This window comes from Hemitrygon akajei, chromosome 10 (genome assembly GCF_048418815.1).
Source record: "Hemitrygon akajei chromosome 10, sHemAka1.3, whole genome shotgun sequence".
Classification (NCBI taxonomy): Eukaryota; Metazoa; Chordata; class Chondrichthyes; order Myliobatiformes; family Dasyatidae; genus Hemitrygon; species Hemitrygon akajei.
The window spans coordinates 18,402,183-18,421,910 of NC_133133.1; the positions used below are offsets into that span (position 1 = coordinate 18,402,183).

The following is a 19,728-nucleotide window of genomic DNA, read 5'->3' on the forward strand; positions in this document are numbered from 1 at the left end:
ACATTACAGGCCCTTCGGCCCACAATGTTGTGCTGACCCTCAAACCCTGCCTCCCATATAACCCCCCACCTTAAATTCCTCCATATACCTGTCTAGTAGTCTCTTAAATTTCACTAGTGTATCTGCCTCCACCACTGACTCAGGCAGTGCATAGATAGATAGATAGATAGATAGATAGATACTTTATTCATCCCCATGGGGAAATTCAACTTTTTTTTTCCAATGTCCCATACACTTGTTGTAGCAGAACTAATTACATACAATACTTAACTCAGTAAAAAAAATATGATATGCATCTAAATCACCATCTCAAAAAGCATTAATAATAGCTTTTAAAAAGTTCTTAAGTCCTGGCGGTAGAATTGTAAAGCCTAATGGCATTGGGGAGTATTGACCTCTTCATCCTGTCTGAGGAGCATTGCATCGATAGTAACCTGTCGCTGAAACTGCTTCTCTGTCTCTGGATGGTGCTATGTAGAGGATGTTCAGAGTTATCCATAATTGACCGTAGCCTACTCAGCGCCCTTCGCTCAGCTACCGATGTTAAACTCTCCAGTACTTTGCCCACGACAGAGCCCGCCTTCCTTACTTTCCACACACCAACCACTCTGAGTGAAAAACCTTCCTCTAATATCCCCCTTGAACTTCCGTCCCCTTACCTTAAAGCCATGACCTCTTGTACTGAACAGTGGTGCCCTGGGGAAGAGGCGCTGGCTATCCACTTTGTCTATTCCTCTTAATACCTTGTATACCTCTATCACGTCTCCTCTCATCCTCCTTCTCTCCAAAGAGTAAAGCCCTAGTTCCTTTAATCTCTGATCATAATGCATAGTCTCTAAACCAGGCAGCATCCTGGTAAATCTCCTCTGTACCCTTTCCAACGCTTCCACATCCTGCCGATAGTGAGGAAGAATGACTTCCTATGCTCAGTGACTTAATTTTGCTCCCATGTCTTATGGACACTTCAATCCAGCTCACCCTCATGCAGAAATCACAGTTTTTGGAGGTGCTGTATAAAAAGCCTTGGTGAGACTCTGCCATGCATTCTGTAGATAGAAACATAGAAAACTTACGGCACAATACAGGCCCTTCTGCCCACAATGCTGTTCCAAACATGTACTTATTTTAGAAATTACCTAGGGTTACACATGGCCCTCTACTTTTCTGAGCTCCAGCTACCTAACAAGGAGTCTCTTAAAAGACCCTATCATATCCACCTCCACCACCGTTGCAGGCAGCCTATTCCACGCCTGCACTACCCTCTGCATAAAAAACTTGTCCCTGACATCTCCTCTGTGCTTACTTCCAAGCACCTTAAAATGGTGCCCTCTCGTGTTAGCCATTTCAGCCCTGAGAAAAGCCTCTGACTATCCACACGATCAATGCCTCTCATCATCTTATACACCTCTATCAGGTCACCTCTCATCCTCTATCACTCCATGGAGAAAAGGTCAAGATCACTCAATCTAGTCTCATAAAGCATGCTCCCCAATCCAGGCAACATCCTTGTAAATCTCCTCTGCACTGTTTCTATGGTTTCCACATCCTTCCTGTAGTGAGGTGACCAGAACTGAGCACAGTACTCCAAGTGGGGTCTAACTAAGGTCTTATACAGCTGTAACATTAAACTCACGGTTCTTGAACTCAGTCCCACGGTTGATGAAGGCCAATGTACCATATGTCTTCTTCATCACACTGTCAACCTGCACAGCAGCTTTGAGTGTCCTATGGACTCGGACCCCAAGATCCCTCTGATCCTCCACACTGCCAAGAGTCTTACCATTAATACTATATATGCCATCATACTTGACCTACCAAAATGAACCACCTCACACTTACTTGGGTTGACCTCCATCTACTACTTCTCAGCCCAGTTTTGCATCCTATCAATGTCCCGCTATAACCTCTGACAGCCCTCCACACTATCCACAACACCTCCAACCTTTGTGTCATCAGCAAACTTACTAACCCATCCCTCCACTTTCTCATCCAGGTCATTTATAAAAATCACGAAGAGAAGGGCTCCCAGAACAGATCCCTGAGGCACACCACTGGTCATCAACCTCCATACAGAATATGACCCGTCTACAACCACTCTTTGCCTTCTGTGCAAGCCAATTGTGGATCCACAAAGCAATGTCCCCTTGGATCCCATGCCTCCTTACTTTCTCAATAAGCCTTGCATGGGGTACCTTATCAAATGCCTTGCTGGAATCCATATACACTACATTCACAGCTCTACCTTCATCAATGTGTTTAGTCACATCCTCAAAAAATTCAATCAGGTTCATAAGGCAGGACCTGCCTTTGATAAAGCCATGCTGACTATTCCTAATCATATTATGCCTCTCCAAATGTCCATAAATCCTGCCTCTCAGATCTTCTCCATCAACTTACCAACCACTGAAGTAAGACTCACTGGTCTATAATTTCCTGGGCTATCTCTACTCCCTTTCTTGAATAAGGAAACAAAATCTGCAACCCTCCAATCCTCCGGAACCTCTCCTGTCCCCATTGATGATGCAAAGATCATCGCCAGAGGCTCAGCAATCTCCTCCCTCACTTCCCACAGTAGCCTGGGGTACATCTCATCTGGTCCCGGTGACTTAGCCAACTTGATGCTTTCCAAAAGCTCCAGCACATCCTCTTCCTTAATGTATGTATGCTCAAGCTTTTCAATCTGCTGTAAGTCATCCCTACAATCGCCAAGGTCCTTTTTCCTCGTAAATACTGAAGCAAAGCATTCATTAAGTACCTCCACTTTCTCCTCCGGTTCCATACACACTTTTCCACTGTCACATTTGATTGGTCCTAGTCTGTCACGTCTTATCCTCTTGTTCTTCACATACTTGTAGACTGCCTTGGGGTTTTCCTTAATCCTGCTCACCAAGTCCTTCTCATTGCCCCTTCTGGCTCTCAAGTTTCATTCTTTAGCTCCTTCCCGCAAGCCTTATAATTTTCTAGATCTCTATCATTAACTAGTTCTTTTTAACCTTTCATAAGCTTTTCTTTTCTTCTTGACCAGATTTTCAAAAGCCTTTGTACACCACGGTTCCTGTACCCTATCATCCTTTCCCTGTCTTACGGAATGTACCTATGCAGAACACCACGCAAATATCCCCTAAACCTTTGCCACATTTTTTTCCGTACATTTCCCTGGGAACATCTGTTCCCAATTTATACTTCCAAGTTCTGACCTGATAGCTTTATATTTCCCCTTACTCCAATTAAACACTTTCCTAACTTGTCTGTTCCTATCCCTCTCCAATGCTATGGTAAAGGAGATAGAATTATGATCATTATCTCTAAAATGCTCTCCCACTGAGACACCTGATACCTGACTTGGTTCATTTCCCAATACCAGATCAAGTACAGCCTCTCCTCTTGTAGGCTTATCTACATATTGTGTCAAGAAACCTTCCTGAGCACACCTAACAAACTCCACCACAATAACCCTGTTATTATTACACCGTTCCAGAAACTGTCTCCCCATCTGCTCCTCAATGTCCCTGTTACTATTGGGAGGTCTACAAAAAAAAACACCCAGTTGAGTTATTGACCCCTTCCTGTTTCTAACTTCCACCCAGAGACTCCGTAGACAATCACTCCATGACTTCCTCCTTTTCTGCAGCCATGACACTATCTCTGATCAACAGAGCTATGTCCCCACCTCTTTTGCCTCCCTCCCTGTCCTCTCTGAAACATCTAAAGCCTGGCACTAGGTAACCATTTCTGCCCTTGAGCTATCCAAGTCTCTGTAATGGCCACAACATCATAGCTCTAAGTACTGATCCACACTCTAAGCTTTCGTTGTGTGCTGCGTCTGCGAGGCTGAGTCGGGTGGCGCCGTGGAAGTCCATAGCAGGGGCATTCCCTTCTGCCACTGGCGTGGGATGGCGAGTCTGTCGGGACCCTGGGGACTTGTGGAAACTGTGTGGTGATTTCTTTTGAACTTATAGTCCTTTAACATCTTTGGACTATTTTTACTGTGCCCATGGTCTGTTTTTTATCAATTATGCTATTGTTTGCACTGTTGCAACTATATGTTGTAACTATGTGGTTTTGTGCAGGTCTTGTAGCTTTAGTTTTTGGTCTTGTTTGTCTGGTGGATTTGGAGCTCCTTTCCGGGGAACGGACTAAGACAGTAGCGCAATATTAATACGCAGCAGCCTCTCCGGACTCTGGATTGGGGATTGCCAAACGTTATGTGGATTTTCTAGTGTAGTCTGTTTTGTCATATGCTTTTGTGATATCATTCTGGAGGAACGTTGTCTCATTTTTTAAACTGCATTGCATTTGTGGTTTCTAAATGACAATAAACTGAATCTGAATCTGCTTTATTCATAATACTCCTTGCATTAAAACAGACACATCTCAAACCATCAGTCTGAATGTGTCCCTTCTCTATCACCTGTCCATCCTCCATCTCACACTGCCTACAAGCTTTCTCTATTTGTGAGCCAACTGCCCCTTACGCCATCTCTTCAGTTCGGTTCCCTCCCCCCAGCAATTCTAGTTTAAACTCTCCCCAATAGCCTTAGCAAACCTTTCTGCCAGGATATTGGTCTCCCTCGGATTCAAGTGCAACCCGTCCTTTTTGTACAGGTCACGCCTGCCCCAAAAGAGGTCCCAATGATCCAGAAATCTGAATCCCTGCCCCCTGCTCCAATCCCTCAGCCACGCATTTATCCTCCACCTCACTCTATTCCTATACTCACTGTCATACACTCGACAGCCTCAGAACACCAGAGGTGGAGCAAGTAGATGTTTAGGGAAGTGGATTGAATGTGATTAAGTAAAACATTACCCTGGAATGGGTTGGAAATCTGTGAATGTTATAGAGGAATTTCTTTAGCCAGAGGGTGATGAATCTGTGGAATTCATTGCCACAGAGGTGAAATCATTGGGTATATATAAAGCAGAGGTTGATAGGTTCTTTATTAATAAGCAGCAAAGGTTATGGGAGAAGGTGGGAGAATGGGGTTGAGATGGATAATAATTCAGCCATGATGGAATGGCAGAGTAGACTCGATTAGCCAAATGGCCTAATTCTGCATCTTATGTCTTAACTGTGAAATAGTTACAAAGAAGATGAAATATTTGAACATTTTCATACAACCAGGAAATCCCAGACCACTTTCAGCTGGTTAGTTATTGCAAGTTCTTTCATACCAAATGATTCATAGCATCTGATTTATAAACAGCAACTTCCCACAAACAGCAACAAGACAATTATTAGAATATTCTAATGCTAACAATTATCAGATAAAGCAATTATTAGAATCACCATCCTTTCAGTGCTGACTGGGGAGTAAATACCAGGGCATTACAGCCAATCTTCTGTAAAATTGTGCAGCGAGTTTTTTTTTTTACAAATACATACAAGAGGACAGAAAGAACAACACCTGCAAATGTTGGGAGAACTCAGCAGGTCAGGCAGGAGCTGCTGAGGGGAATATGGAGGGAATAAGAAGTTGACATTTCAGGCCAAGACCCTTCATCAGGACCGGAAAGAAAGGAGATAGAAACCAGAATAAGGAGGTGGGAGGGGGAGGAGTACAAGCTGGCAGGTGATTGGTGAGACCAGGTGAAGGAGAAGGTGGATGGAGGAAGAAGATGATGAGGTAAGAAACTGGGATGTGATAGGTGGAAGAAGAGCTGAAGAAAAAGGAATCTGATAGGAGAGGAGAGTGGACTGGAGAAAGGGAAGGAGGAGGGGAAACAGAGGGAGGTGATGGGCAGGTGAGAAGAGAAGGGGTGAGAGGGGAGTCAGAATGGGGAATCCAGCAAGTACACAAGCCCGGGTGAGCATATGGTTGGAGAATTGGAGATCAGCGGAGAAGCAGCGAGAGAGACAGAAAGGAAAATAGCTTTTTACAGATTATGAACTACAGACAGCTTTATGTATCTGAAAACCATGATTAAATAATGAAAGGTCTTACCATTCAGACACTGTGGTTAAACCCTGGCATAAGAATGCTGGGTTTTGTAGGCCAGGGCAATTAAATGGAGAGAAATCATTCTCTGTCACACTGAACTGTGGATTAGAAGCACTTAATTCTAAAGCACTCCAAGACATGAACCATCATGAATGTTCATCGTAAATTAACCAATAATGGATGTTCTTAAGTGGATAGCAGGTTTAAGGTGTTAGTGGCTACAGCTGATTAATCAGTGCAGATGGAATGTAGTCTTAATTAAATTAAAATGCAACAAAGTGCAAGGTGGAAAAGATATAAAAGATTAGCTTTATTTGTCAATGTACATCAAAACAGACAATGAAATTTTGCACCAAATTAAACCTATGAGGAGTGTGCTGGACGACCTGCAAATATTGCCTTGTTTCCGATGCTAACATTGCATGCCCACTTATCACAGACCATACATCTTTGGAAAGTGGGAAGAAACCGGAATACTGGAAGGAAACGTAGACGAGAGGAAGGAGATTCAAACTCCTTACAGACACCAGGAAAGCTCCAAAGCAACACATTACCGTGCTGCCCCCCGGCATAATAATGGCCACAAGATAATGGTTATGAACTATTGTTCGGTTGTCTACAACGATGCTAACATTTTTGTGACATGGCCCCTTCAAAGAAATGGCTGCATTCAGAACGAAACAAGAGGAATAAACGTCCTAGTTTGAAGTACTAGTCTTTAGTTCTGGCAAGGATGCAACAGTCTCGGGGGGGGGGGGGGGGGGATGGCTGAAGTCTGTGTATTCAACATAACATCTCAAACCAAAAATACATTTTCAACAGGCATATTGTTTACCAGGAAACAAGAGGTTCATTTGTTCCAACCAAAGAAACACTTCATTCCAAAAAGCTCAAAAAGAAAGCCAAAGGCAGTATTCTAGTATTCTGAAAAGGCATGTTAAATCTCCTGGATGGGTTCCAATTCTTCTGCTTTGTGGCATTGTGGCTCATATGAATAATTTTATTTGTGAGGCAAAGAGTTCCTACCTCTTTAACCATAATCTTGGACACCTGGCCTAATACCTCTTGTGAACCTTTGTATTAAATTTTGAGTGGTAATGCTCCTGTGGATATTTTTAACTACATTTCCATCAGCTTAATCAGCTTTGAGTGCTCTTGTTGTCCACATCTGTAAGATCCCTCAAAGTTGCCGCACAAATTGATAGGGTGGTTAAGAAGGCGTACAGTGTGTTGGCTTTCTTTAGTCGGGGGATTGAGTTCAATAGCTGCAAGGTATTGTTGCAGCTCTATAAAACTCTGGTTGGATCACACTTGGAATATTGTGCTCAGTTCTGGTTGCCTCATTATAGAAAGGACGAGAAAGCTTTAGAGAGGGTGCAGAGGAGATTTGCCAGAAAGCTGCCTGGATTAGAGAGCGTGTTTTGTGAGGAAAGATTGAACAAGCTAAGAGATTTTCCTCTTTGGAGCAAAGAAGGATGAGAGCTGACTTAACAGAGGTACATGAGATGATGAAAGGCTAAGATAGCCTTTTTCACAGGGTGGAAATGACTAATACAAGAGGACATACTTTTAAAGTTATGGGAGGAATGCTGAGGGGGTATGTCAGAAGTAGGTTCGTGGAGTGCAGTGTTAGAGGTAGATACATTAGGGACATCTAAGGAACTCTGGATAGGCACATGGATGATAGAAAATGGAACGCTTTGCAGGAGAGAAGAGTTAGATTGATCTTGGAGTGAATGAAAAGGTCAACACAACATTGTGGGCCTGTACTGTGCTGTACTCTCTTATGTTGTAACCCTGCCATACAAGTTATTAGCAACTGTCTCCTTGATTCGTCTTTGTAAATACGTAAAATTTTCCTTTCAGGCTAAGCAGGGTGGATGCAGTTCATGGGTGCCTGCAGTTAAGATGTCAAACTAGTCACAAGTGACACAATAGAGCACACATTATTGATGCCACAAACATCACATTTGACATTTTTGAAGTAAGGTAGATGTTAGATTTAACAGAAGCTCCATTTTAATGGACTTCAAATAAATTTAGAATAGTGTTGACATGGGATCCTTATCCAAGACATGAACTCATCTGGTTTTGGTTTCAAATGTGGTTGGGTACATTCCTGATGGTTTCATCACATGACTGCCCAATTCTAACAGCCGCACCCAATCAAAATGTATTTCTCCCCTTTCTCCAATACTTTCATACTTTAACAAACATTTTTACTTAATTGATTTCTCCAACTTCCAATATGTTTTTTTCCTCTTCTCCCTTCCCTCTTGTTCAATTCCCCACCCTGGCCTCTTACCTCTTCTCCTCACCTGCCTATCAGCTCCCCCTGGTGCTCTTCCTCCTTCGCTTTCTCCCACGGTCCACTCTCCTCTCCTGTCAGATTCCTTCTTCTCCAGCCCTTTATTTTTGCTACCTATCATCTCCCAGCTTCTTACTTCAATCCCTCCTCCCACATCCACAAGGCTCCGCCTACACCATCTAGTTTCTCCTCCTTCCCCTCGCCCCACCTTCTGGTATATTAACCCTTCCTTCCCTGTCCTGATGAAGGGTCTCGGCCCGAAATATGGACTGTTTATTTGTTTCCATGGAAGCTGTTAACCTGCTGAGTTCCATACAGCATCTTGTGTGTGTTGCTCTGAATTTCCAGCATCTGCAGAATCTCGAGTTTATTTTTAGTTAATGCCCCTATGAGTTTTCTGACATTTTTTTGTGTATCACTGTCTGAGAGAAGAAGAGTTCATTTGTAGTAAGCTCAAGGAAAGCCCTGGGGCAGTTGGGAATGGTACTGACAGTCTCTGCAAGTTCTGCCTTGCCTGCAGACTCTATTTCCATTTTGTTCTCCTCAGAAACAAAGACCAATTTATTTGGACCTATGTCCTAGAACATTTTGCAGCTGAAGGTATTCACCGAAGCATGATGTATACATTGCTTTTGGACTTTAGATAATGTTGCATCAAATTTTAAAGTCCATTAAGGTGGATAAGTTCCAAGGGCCTGACCTGGTGCATTCTCAACCTTGTGGGAAAGCAAGAGAATGAATTGTGGAGGACCTTGCAGAGATTTTTGCTTCATCCCTGGCCACAGCTTAGATTCCATAGTTTGAAAAAGGGAATCAGAAAAAGGCCAGGACACCATGGGCCAGAAAGTCTGACATCAGCCCTGGAGGATCTTATCAAAATAATAGCCACGGTGTGCCAGTGACAGGAAGAGTGACTACCCAGGATAGACAATGACGTGCCAAGGCAATTCAGTTGCATTGATCTGGGTGCTGTCAAAGCTTTGTAGAGATTTGTTTGCACTTTGACACAAAAGAGTCTTTTCCTGTTGATCAGTGTCAAAAGATCCAAATTAAATCCACTGTGATTCAATGTTGTAAAACAATAAAACATGAAAACTTCTGGGGGGGGGGGAATATTTTTATAAGCACTGTATATACTGTACTGTGTTTAAAGGCCATAAGACATAGGAGCAGAATTAGGCCATCTGGCCCATCGAGTCTGCTCCGCCATTCAATCATGGCTGATTCCTTTTCTCTTCTCCTCCTCAACCCCAGTTCCCGGCCTTCTCCCAGTAACCTTTGATGCCATGTCCAATCAAGAACTGATCAATCTCTGCCGTAAATACCCCTAATGACCTGGCCTCTACCCTTTGTCTAAAGAAATTCCTCAGCATCTCTGTTTTGAAAGGGCGGCCCTCTATCCTGAGGCTGTGCCCTCTTGTCCTAGACTCTCCCACCATGGGAAACATTCTTTCCACATCTACTCTGTCTAGGCCTTTCAACATTCAAAAGGTTTCAATGAGATCCCCCCCTACCCCCCATCCTTCTGAATTCCAGTAAGTACAGACCCAGAGCCATCAAATGTTTCTCGTATGGTAGTCTTTTCATTCTTGGAATCATCCTTGTGAACCTCCTCTGGACCCTCTCCAATGTCAGCACATCTTTTCTAAGATGAGGGGCCCAAAAGTGTTCACAATACTCAAGGTGAGGCCTCACCAGTGCCTTATAAAGCCTCAGCATCACATTCCTTGCTCTTGTATTCTAGACCTCTTGAAAGGAACGCCAACATTGCATTTGCCTTCCTCACCACCGACTCAACCCACAAGTTAATCTTTAGGGTGTTCTACACAAGGACTCCCAAGTCCCTTTGCATCTCGGGTTTTTGGATTTTCTCCCCGTTTAGAAAATAGTCTGCACATTTATTTCTACTGCCAAAGTGCATGACCATGCATTTTCCAACATTGTATTTCATTTACCACTTTCTTGCCCATTCTTCTAATTTATCTAAGTGCTTCTGCATCCTACCTGCTCCCTCAGCACTACCTGCCCCTCCACCAATCTTCTTATCATCTGCAAACTTGGCAACAAAGCCATCAATTCCATCATCTAAATCATTTATATACAGCATAAATAGAAGCAGTTCCAACACCGACCCCTGCAGAACACCACTAGTCACTGGCAGCCAACCAGAAAAGGATCCTTTTATTCCCACTCGCTGCCTCCTGCCAATCAGCCAATGCTCTAACCACCTTATTAACTTTTTTGTGTCTTGGTCCCAGAGGAGTGATGCTTTGCTTGTGTAAGGTTGAACAACCATAAACTTGAATCTGAACTTGAACATGTTCTTCTCTGGAACAAGAAGCAATAAAGCACACCTCACTTTTAATACAGTTTGAGTCAATGACTGACACAGTCTGCGAATGTGGTAGGGGCAGTCCACAAGTGTTGCCATACTTTCGGCACCAACATAACATGCCCGCAGCTCACTAACCTACACACCTTTAGAGTGTGAGAGAAAACTGAAGCATCCAGAGGGATCCCAGACGGTCACGGGGAGAGTGTACATGCAGCAGCAGGAATTGAACCCCGACCACTGACTGCTACGCCACCATGCCATCTGGTATTCAAAGAGTTAAAACTGGCATTGGTCAACTCACTGGAGAGGATTTCGCAACGTTTCCAGCAGACTTCCCTCTGTGCTCCCGTAATTAGCAATGCGGTAGCCTAGTGGTTTGCGCAATGTTTTACAGTACCAGGTCCAATTCCCGTCGCCGACTGTAAAGAGTTTGCACGTTCTCCGGGGCTCTGGTTTCCTCCCGCAGTCCAAGGATGTACCACTTGGTAGGTTAGTTGGTTATTGTAAGTTGTCCCGTGATATGGCTGGGGTTAAATCAGGGATTGCTGGTCAGTCTGGCTTGAAGGACCAGGAGGGCCTATTCCATGTGGTATCTCAATTAATAAACAAATAAGTGGAAGATCTGAAGACATAGGTGATGGAATTACTCATTATAGTTCCCACTTATGGTTTATTGTTGCTGTTAAATGTGGGAGGAACTTGGTATGTGGAATTTAACCATCAATTCAGTGACATTGGACCGGTCATTCAGAAGCCCAGAGTGAAGTCAAGAGAGAAATTCTACACCTCCCCATGGCAGATAAACTTATCATTTATATTCTCCAAGGAGATACTCTTGGTATCGGTGACTAGGAAACTGGCAGATTGTTATTAAAAATCATGTACCTTTAGGGCCAGATTTCCACTTGTCTCCAATATGGTTGACTTTTCATCATCCTCTGTGTTACTCAGCCCAGGAAGTTTGGAACAAAGAGTAAGTACCAGCCTTGCCTGCAATGTCTACGTCAACACCACGGTAGCATTTTTAGTGTTTGAGCACCATGGTAGCTAGCGGTTAGCACAACACTATTTCAGCTCGGGGCATCAGACTTCAGAGTTCAATTCCAGCACTACCTGATAGAAGTCTGTACATCATCCCATGAACACTTGGGTTTCCTCCAGGTGCTCTGGTTTCCTCCCACAGTACATATCCTGGTTAGTAGGTGAGCTGCTCGTTGTAAATTGTCCTGTGATTAGGCTGCGGTTATACAGTTGGGTTGCTGGGTGGCGCGGCTCGTTGAATCGGAAGAGGCCGTTCCGCGCACTGCCATTTGATTTTGATGAAGGTTGAAAACAAAGCATCAAAAACTGCAACTTCAACATGAACATCATGAATGGAAATCGAGGTTGTTTTAAAACATGGGATTTAAATTGAACGATGTCTGTCTCCCACCTCTACTCGATTCTCTAAGGAGCTCACACGAAAAGTTGAAGCTGCAAACAATGATGCTTGTGAGGTCAAAGTAAAGAAAATTAAATATTAGCTTTAATGTCACATGTACATCAAAACATGCAGTGAAGTGTGCTGTCTGCACCAAATAACATCAGTAATGATTAAGCTGAGCATACACACAGCTTACTAACCGTAACCCGTACATTTCTGGAAAGGGAGAAGAAACCAGAGTACCCAGAGGAAACCCACACATTCACGGGGAGAACGTGCAAAACCCATAAGGACAGCAGCAGGAATTGAACCCTGCCAGTGTAAAACATTGCACTAACCACCTCACCAGCGTGCCGCCCACGAGTCAATCTGTATGGATGATGTACAGAGAGCTTCACTCTGCAATGGGTTAGAGATCCCCAGCCAAGCTTGACCCTGTCATCAGCTAACACAAGGAGGCTACTTATGGCCGGATGGTTGGATAGCAAGAGCTTCCAAGAGGGTGGTGTCCAAGCTGACTTATTACCTTGTACTTATGCTACCATATTTGCACGTGTTTCACACTGGCATTTTGCATTCAGTCCTGGCAATGATTTGAGTGCTGATTCCCTTTGGCTAATGAGGTACATTTTCCACACAAATGTGAAAACACTGTAAGATTTAGGAGAAGAATTAAGCCATTCCACCCATTTGTTTCACTAATCCTGACTGATTTTTTAAATTCTATTCTCCCACCTTCTCACCATAAGCCTTAATATCATTATGAATGAAGAACCTATCAATCAATGCCTTAAATACACCCAACGTCTTGACCTCCACAGCCTTCCATGGCAATGAATTCCACAGATTCACCACCTTCTGGCTGAAAAAATTCCTCTTCAACTCAGTTTTAAAGGGATGTCTTTTATTCTGAGGCTGTACCTTCGGATCCTAGATGCTCCTACTAATGGAAACTTCCTCTCCACATCCACTCTACCTAGGCCTTTCAGTGACGAAGGGTCTCAGCCCGAAACATCGACAGCACTTCTCCCTATAGATGCTGCCTGACCTGCTGTGTTCCACCAGCATTTTGTGTGTGTTGTTTGAATTTCCAGCATCTGCAGATTTCCTCGTGTTTGCCTTTCAGTGTCCGGTTGGTTTCACTCCAATCCCCCCTCATCCTTCTGAACTCTGACTTTCTGGGGCCTAGAGATATTAAACACTCCTTATAAACAAGAAAAATCCTGCAAATGCTGGAAAATCCAAGCAATATACACAAAATGCTGGAGGAACTCAGCAGGCCAGGCAGCATCTACAGAAAAGAGTACAATCAACGTTTCGGGCTGCAACCCTTCAGCAGGACTGGAGAAGAAAAGATGAGGAGTCAGAGAAAAAGGGTGGGGGGAGGGAGGGAGAAACACAGGGTGATAGGTGAAACTGGGAGGGGGAGGAAGGGTGAAGTAAAGAGCTGGGAAGTTGATTGGTGAAAGAGATGTAGAGTTGGAGAAGGGGGAATCTGATAGGAGAGGACAGAAGGCCGTGGAAGAAAGAAGAAGGGGAGGTGCACCAGAGGCAAGGAGATAAGGTGAGAGAGGGGAAATGGGATGGGGAATAGAGAATGGAGGCATTACTGGAAGGTTGAGAAATCGATGCTCATGCCACTAAGTTGGAGGCTACCCAGACAGAATATAAGATGTTGTTCCTCCAACCTGTGTGGCCTCATCACGATAGTAGAGGAGGCCATAGATGGACATATCAGAATGGGAATGGGAAGTGGAATTAAAATGGGTGGCCACTGGGAGATCCCATTTCCTCTGGCAGACAGACCATAGGTACTCGGCAAAGCTGTTTCCCAATCCACATCGGGTCTCACTGATATATAGAAGGCCACACTGGAAGCACTGGATACAGTAGATGACACGTCACAGGTGAAGTGTCGCTTTACTTGGAAGGACTGTTTGGTGCCCTGAATGATAGTGAGGAAGGATGTGCAGCCCCACTGATCTCCCTCCTGGTGCTTATCCTTGCAAGCAGAACAAGTGCCACACCTGCCCCTACATCTCCAATGTCGACTGTTTACTCTTTTCCATGGATGCTGCCTGGCCTGCTGAGTTCCTCCAGCATTTTGTGTGTGCGCTGCTTGCATATTAAGCCTTTCAGTACAGAAATCATTCATGTGAACTTCCTCTGGGCCGGGGGTTCCGAACCTTTTTATACCATGGACCTAACCATTAACCAAGAGGTCTGTGGCCCCAGGATAGGAACCCCTGCTCTGAACTGTTTCAGCACATCTCTCCTTAGATTTGGGACACAAAATTGATCACAATATGATTCCAATGCACCTTTTTTCTGTTGGAACGCCGTCACTTGTTAAGTGAATAAACACTTTCCAAATGTGTTAGCATTCTTAACCTGAGGAATAAATTGCCAAGATCTCTCCAAACACATGCAGACTCTGGTGATGCATTGATAGACAGATAAACACACTGCAGACAACAAAAACATTATTTTCTCCTGATGCTGGGACGAGTTGAAGAGAAAAAAAAAATTTCCAGCCAGATTTTGAATGATTCCTTCATTCACTTGGGTAGCTTGATCCAACCTCATTATTCGAACGGAATTCCACATCATTCATACAACTCATATGATCATAGATAGGAACATCAAGACAAAAATCATGGTTCATTTATTGAGAAACTGTCACTGTAAATCCCAAGCAGTTTATGCGTCTTACCTGATCGCCAGACTGAGTTGCATGGGAACCGACGTTGATATTTGCGCCTTTGCAGGACTGTGGTCAGGCCAGGAACAAGGGATTTATCTGTTGTGTGTCTCCTCAATAGCGCAATGTCAAAAACTTTGCAAGGTTGCAACACCTAGAATTCCATAATGGTGGAATAACATTCCACTTGAGATGTTCTTTCCACTTGCGTTCGGGTATTTATGGATTTCTCACAATGAGCTTGGCAGTATTCGTAAGGACCCATGAACCTGATTGCACTGCAGGGCTAACAGAGAGAATTTATGTCCGATAAGCAGAGAGTGCTATCGAGAAAGTTTATGAGGCTGTTGCCAGGTCTTGAGGACCTGAGTTACAGGAGAAGGTTGATTAGGTTAGGACTTTATTCCCTGGCGTATGGGAGAATGGGGGGAGGTTTGACAGAGGTAAGTGCAAGCAGGTTTTTTCCACTGAGGTTGGCAGAGACCAGAATGTGAGGTCATAGGTTAAGGGTGAAAGGTGAAATATTTAAGGGGTACAAGAGGGGGAACTTTGTCACTCTGAGGGTGGTGAGAGTGTGGAACGAGCTCCCAGAGGAGGTGGTGGATGCGGGTTCAATTTCAACATTTAAGAAGAGTTTGCATAAGTACAAAGATGGGGGGAAGACATAGATGGGTATGGTCCAGGTGTGGGTCAATGAAACTAGGCACAATAACAGTTTGGCACAGGCTAGATAGGCCGAACAGCCTGTTTCTATGCAATATTGCTCTAAAACACTGTAGGGTGAAGCCTAGAGCAGCGCCAGTGAAACCCTTACTGCCCTAGTGCTGAACTTTTTGAGGCTGTAATTCAGACCTCTGCCTCAAAACTCCTGGCTTCAAGCAGAGTTGGAAGAGCTGCTGGTCATGTCCACAACCACATCTGAAGCACGTCTCCCAGCATGCAGAGTTCCGACTGGGGCAGAGGAAGTAACCACAGCTCACCGAAACGTTGTCCTCCAAGCAAGTTTTACAGAAATGCAAGGGAGGGGAGTGGTTGGCAAGATTACCTTGTTTGCGACACACACAAAATTCTGGAAGAACTCAGCATCTGTGAAGAAGAATAAAAAGTTGATGTTTCAGGCCAAGACCCTTCATCAAGGATACGCTATTTGCGCTGTGTTAGTGTGTAAAATAAGTTGTTGGTACAGTATTCGCTTTAATGGCATTCCAGACAGACAATCAGAGACAAAATATTATTGCTTCGGACTGCTATTAATTGATCTCATTTTGCCCTCCAAGTAGATTGCACCGATATCAGATGCTGGACACAAGTAATGGACACTGATAGCTGCAGGTCCCTGCGCATCAAGGCTGAGGCTCCACGTTTTGCATGTCCAGTGGTCCAGTTCCCTTTCAACAGCAGCCACTTGACCCATGACACCACTCCAAAGAAACTAGCAGAGTTACACGTGAAGCACCCAGTGGTGCAGGGCTTAGAACTGGGCAGGTCTTTGGGAAGGCAAAGGAAAGTTCTTGCGTCCGCATGGGTCCTTGCAGTTTGATGCAAGCCGCATTTGAGGAATTATACGATTCATTAAAGTCTGGCTTGGTGATGGGTGTCCGGGATGATGCCAGAGAAGCTGGTGAGACCGATTCTGATGACCAAGTACAGGCCTATGAGGAAAAGAAAAGAACAAATTGTATTTATATAGCACCTTGTGGGTGTCATAAATCCACCATGCAGCCAATTAATTCCCATGAAGAACAGTCATTAAATTGCAGGCAAGCAGATTTTGCGAATTTGCGCACAGCAGGGTTTCACAATATAGAGCCATCAGATCATTCAAAAAAAATTTAAAATGCCATTAAAGCATCTACGTCAGAATCAGGTTTAATATCACACTTATGTGTTGTGAAATTTGTTGTTTTGCAGTATCAGCACAGTGCAATACATAAAGTAATAATGAAAAATCTGTAAATTACAATAAGAAAATACGTTTAAAAAAATTAAATAGGGGTCCTATGAGTCGAGAGGGAATACACACTCAGTGGCTTCTTTATTGGCTACACCTGTACACCTGCTCATTAATGCAAATATCTAATTCAGCCAATCATGTGGCAGCAACTCAATGCATAAAAGCATGCAGGCATGGTCAAGAGGTTCAGTTATTGTTCGGACCAAACACCAGAACGGTGAAGAAATGTGATCTCAGTGATTTTGACCTGTGGAATAATTGTTGGTGCCAGATGGGGTGGTTTGAGTATCTGAGAACCAGCTGACCTCCTGTGTTTCACGTGCACCACAGTCTCCAGAGTTTACGGAGAATGGTGCGAAACACAAAAAGAATCCAGTGGGCAATAGTTCTGTGAGTAATAACAGCGTGTTATTGTGAAAAATCAGAGGAGAATGGCCATTCTGGTTCAAGCTGACAGGGAGGTTAGTGATAGTAACTCAACTAACCATGTGTTGCAACAGGGGCGTGCAGAAGAGCATCTCTGAACACCCAATATGTCAAACTTCGAAGTGGATGGCCTACAGCAGCGGAAGATCACAAACGTACACTCAGTGGCCACTTTATTAGGGACAGGAGGTATCTGATAATGTAGCCACTGAGTGTAGAGCTGTGTTTGGAAAACAATGCCCTGTGTCCAATGCTTAGCATAACTACACCTATCAGGGGAAACCAGAGGGCAAAGTCAAACTGGATTAAAGAGGGAAAAACATGCATTGAAAAATATATAGAGTATCTTCAACGCATTTGGTTGAACAGCAAAGCAGGCAAAATTCTGGTCGAAGTACAATGGCTTCCTGTTTAGCAAACAGATGGTTATAAAAAGAATCGACACAGTTTGGGTCAAAAACAAAGCACAAGGACACAAAAGTATCACTGCAACAGAAATGACACACAGCTCCTCCATCAACTTCCTGCTATCCACAAAACCACTGGAACCTCTATAGTGCTCAGCACAATAATCACAGTCAAATCAAAGCGTCATTTACCACAGCTACAGTGTACACCATTCACTACTGTGTCGAATGTACGGTTTTGTTCATTGTTTTCAGCTTTGCATGTAAAATGATAAATCAGCAGATTTAATGGACTGAGGTTAAAGAAATGATTAGCAAATTAATTGCTTTATTAGCAGTTTATAGGGCTCCTCCGTCTGAGCAGAACGATACTTGGCAAAGTATCAAGGACTTTCTCAGAACTTTCCAGCTCTGTGCAAGCGACTCTCGGTAGCTGTGCGCTTTATTCTGTGTGGGATCCAGGGTCACTTATTTGAGATGCAGAAGTTGCTGTGGGGTACCTTAAAAAGAGCCTATCCACCTTTAAATCAAAAACACAACAGATTCTGCAGATGCTGGAAATCCAGAGCAACACACACGCAAAATGCCAGAGGAACTTCAGCAGGTCTGGCAGCATCTACAGAGAGGAATAAAGAGTCGATGTTTCAGGCTGAGACCCTTCATCAGGACTGGAAGGATTCAGAATAAGAAGATGGGGTGGTGGAGGGGAAGGAGAACAAGCTCGCAGGTGGTAAGTGAAGCCCAGTGAATGAGCTGAAAAGCATGGAGGTGGTGGGTAGAAAAGGTAAAGGGTTGAAGAAGAAGGAATCTGATAAGAGGGGAGAGTGGACCATGGGAGGAAGGGTTGGAGGAGGGGCACCAGGGGTGAGGGATGATAGGCAGGTGAGGAGAAGAGAAGAGGTAAGAAGGGAGCCAGATTGGGGAATGGAAGAAGAGGGACAGAGAAGCAAAAATTCCTGGTGAAAAACCATTTAATTCCAATCCTCTCTTCTGTTCTGACATGTCGGTCCATGGCTTCCTGTACTGCGGCCACACTCAGGTTGGAGGTGCAACACTTTATATTCCATCTGGGTATCCTCCAACCTGATGACATGAACATTGATTTCTCAAACTTCCAGTAATTTTTCCACCTCATCCTTCCTTCTTCTATTCCCCATGGTACTGACTTAGCTTTAGTCAGATTCACAAACAGTACTCTGTGGATCTGATATCACACTGTAAGCATCATCTGCCTCAGACTCTGCAGTTCAGTCTATCTTCCCTCCATTTATCCCAAATTCCCAAAGAAATGGGCTTGTTTTGCTGTTGCTGTTAAGATCATAAGACATAGGAAGCAGAATTAGGCCACTCAGCCCATCAAGTCTGCTCTGCCATTCCATCACGGCTGATTTACTATCCCTCTCTACCCCACTCACCTGCCTTCTCCCCATTACTTTTGGCCTTTACTCATCAAGAACCTATCAACCTCCACTTTAAATAGACCCAATGACTTGGCCTCCACAGCTGCCTGTGGCAATGAATTCCACAGATTCACCACCCTCTGGCTAAAGAGGTTGTTGCTGCTGCTGCTTGTGTGGTTCTGCTGAACACAGTGGGCATGCTATGTTGGCACCAGAATGTGTGGCGACACTCAGAAGCTGCCCCCAGTACAAATGATGCTAACGCAGGTGACACGTTTCACTCTATGTTTCGATTGACATGTGATAAATAAATCTGAATCTCCTGATCTGCTCTGACCCGACTTAACAGAGGTACTTGATCTTACTAAAGCCTCTACTCCCCGTTCACACAGGCACAGGTGTAGACGCAGTCCCTGTCCTTTCATTAACTTCATCTTGCATCTGTAGTGACATTACCTGCGAGGTATACGTCACCTTCTCCTTCGATGATCCAAGCCGACCACATTCATAAATTTGCCATCAATTGGGCTCAAGAAATCACAGGATTGCCACAACATATTAGTGGGCCACTGCTGTGGGAATTTAGCACGACTAGGGAAATGGACAGTCAATGTTTCGGATTGACACCCCTCATCAGAACCTGTGAAAGCCTAGATGGTGGATCTAAATGAAGGGTCTCGGCCCAAAACGTTGACTGTCCACTCCCCAGCTCCCCTCCCACGGATGCTACCTGACCTCTGAGTCATATGAAGCAAGGTTAGCAGAGCTGGGACTTTTCTCTTTGGAGCGTAGAAGAATGAGAGGGGACTTGATAGAGGTCTACAAGATTATAAGA

At 44.2% G+C, this 19,728-nt stretch overlaps 1 long non-coding RNA gene across 1 annotated transcript in view; it reads left to right on the forward strand.

Moving 5' to 3' along the window:
* LOC140734187 (uncharacterized) overlaps positions 1-19,728 on the forward strand; it is a 46,739-nt gene that overhangs the window by 18,830 nt on the left and 8,181 nt on the right. The window lies entirely within an intron of this gene.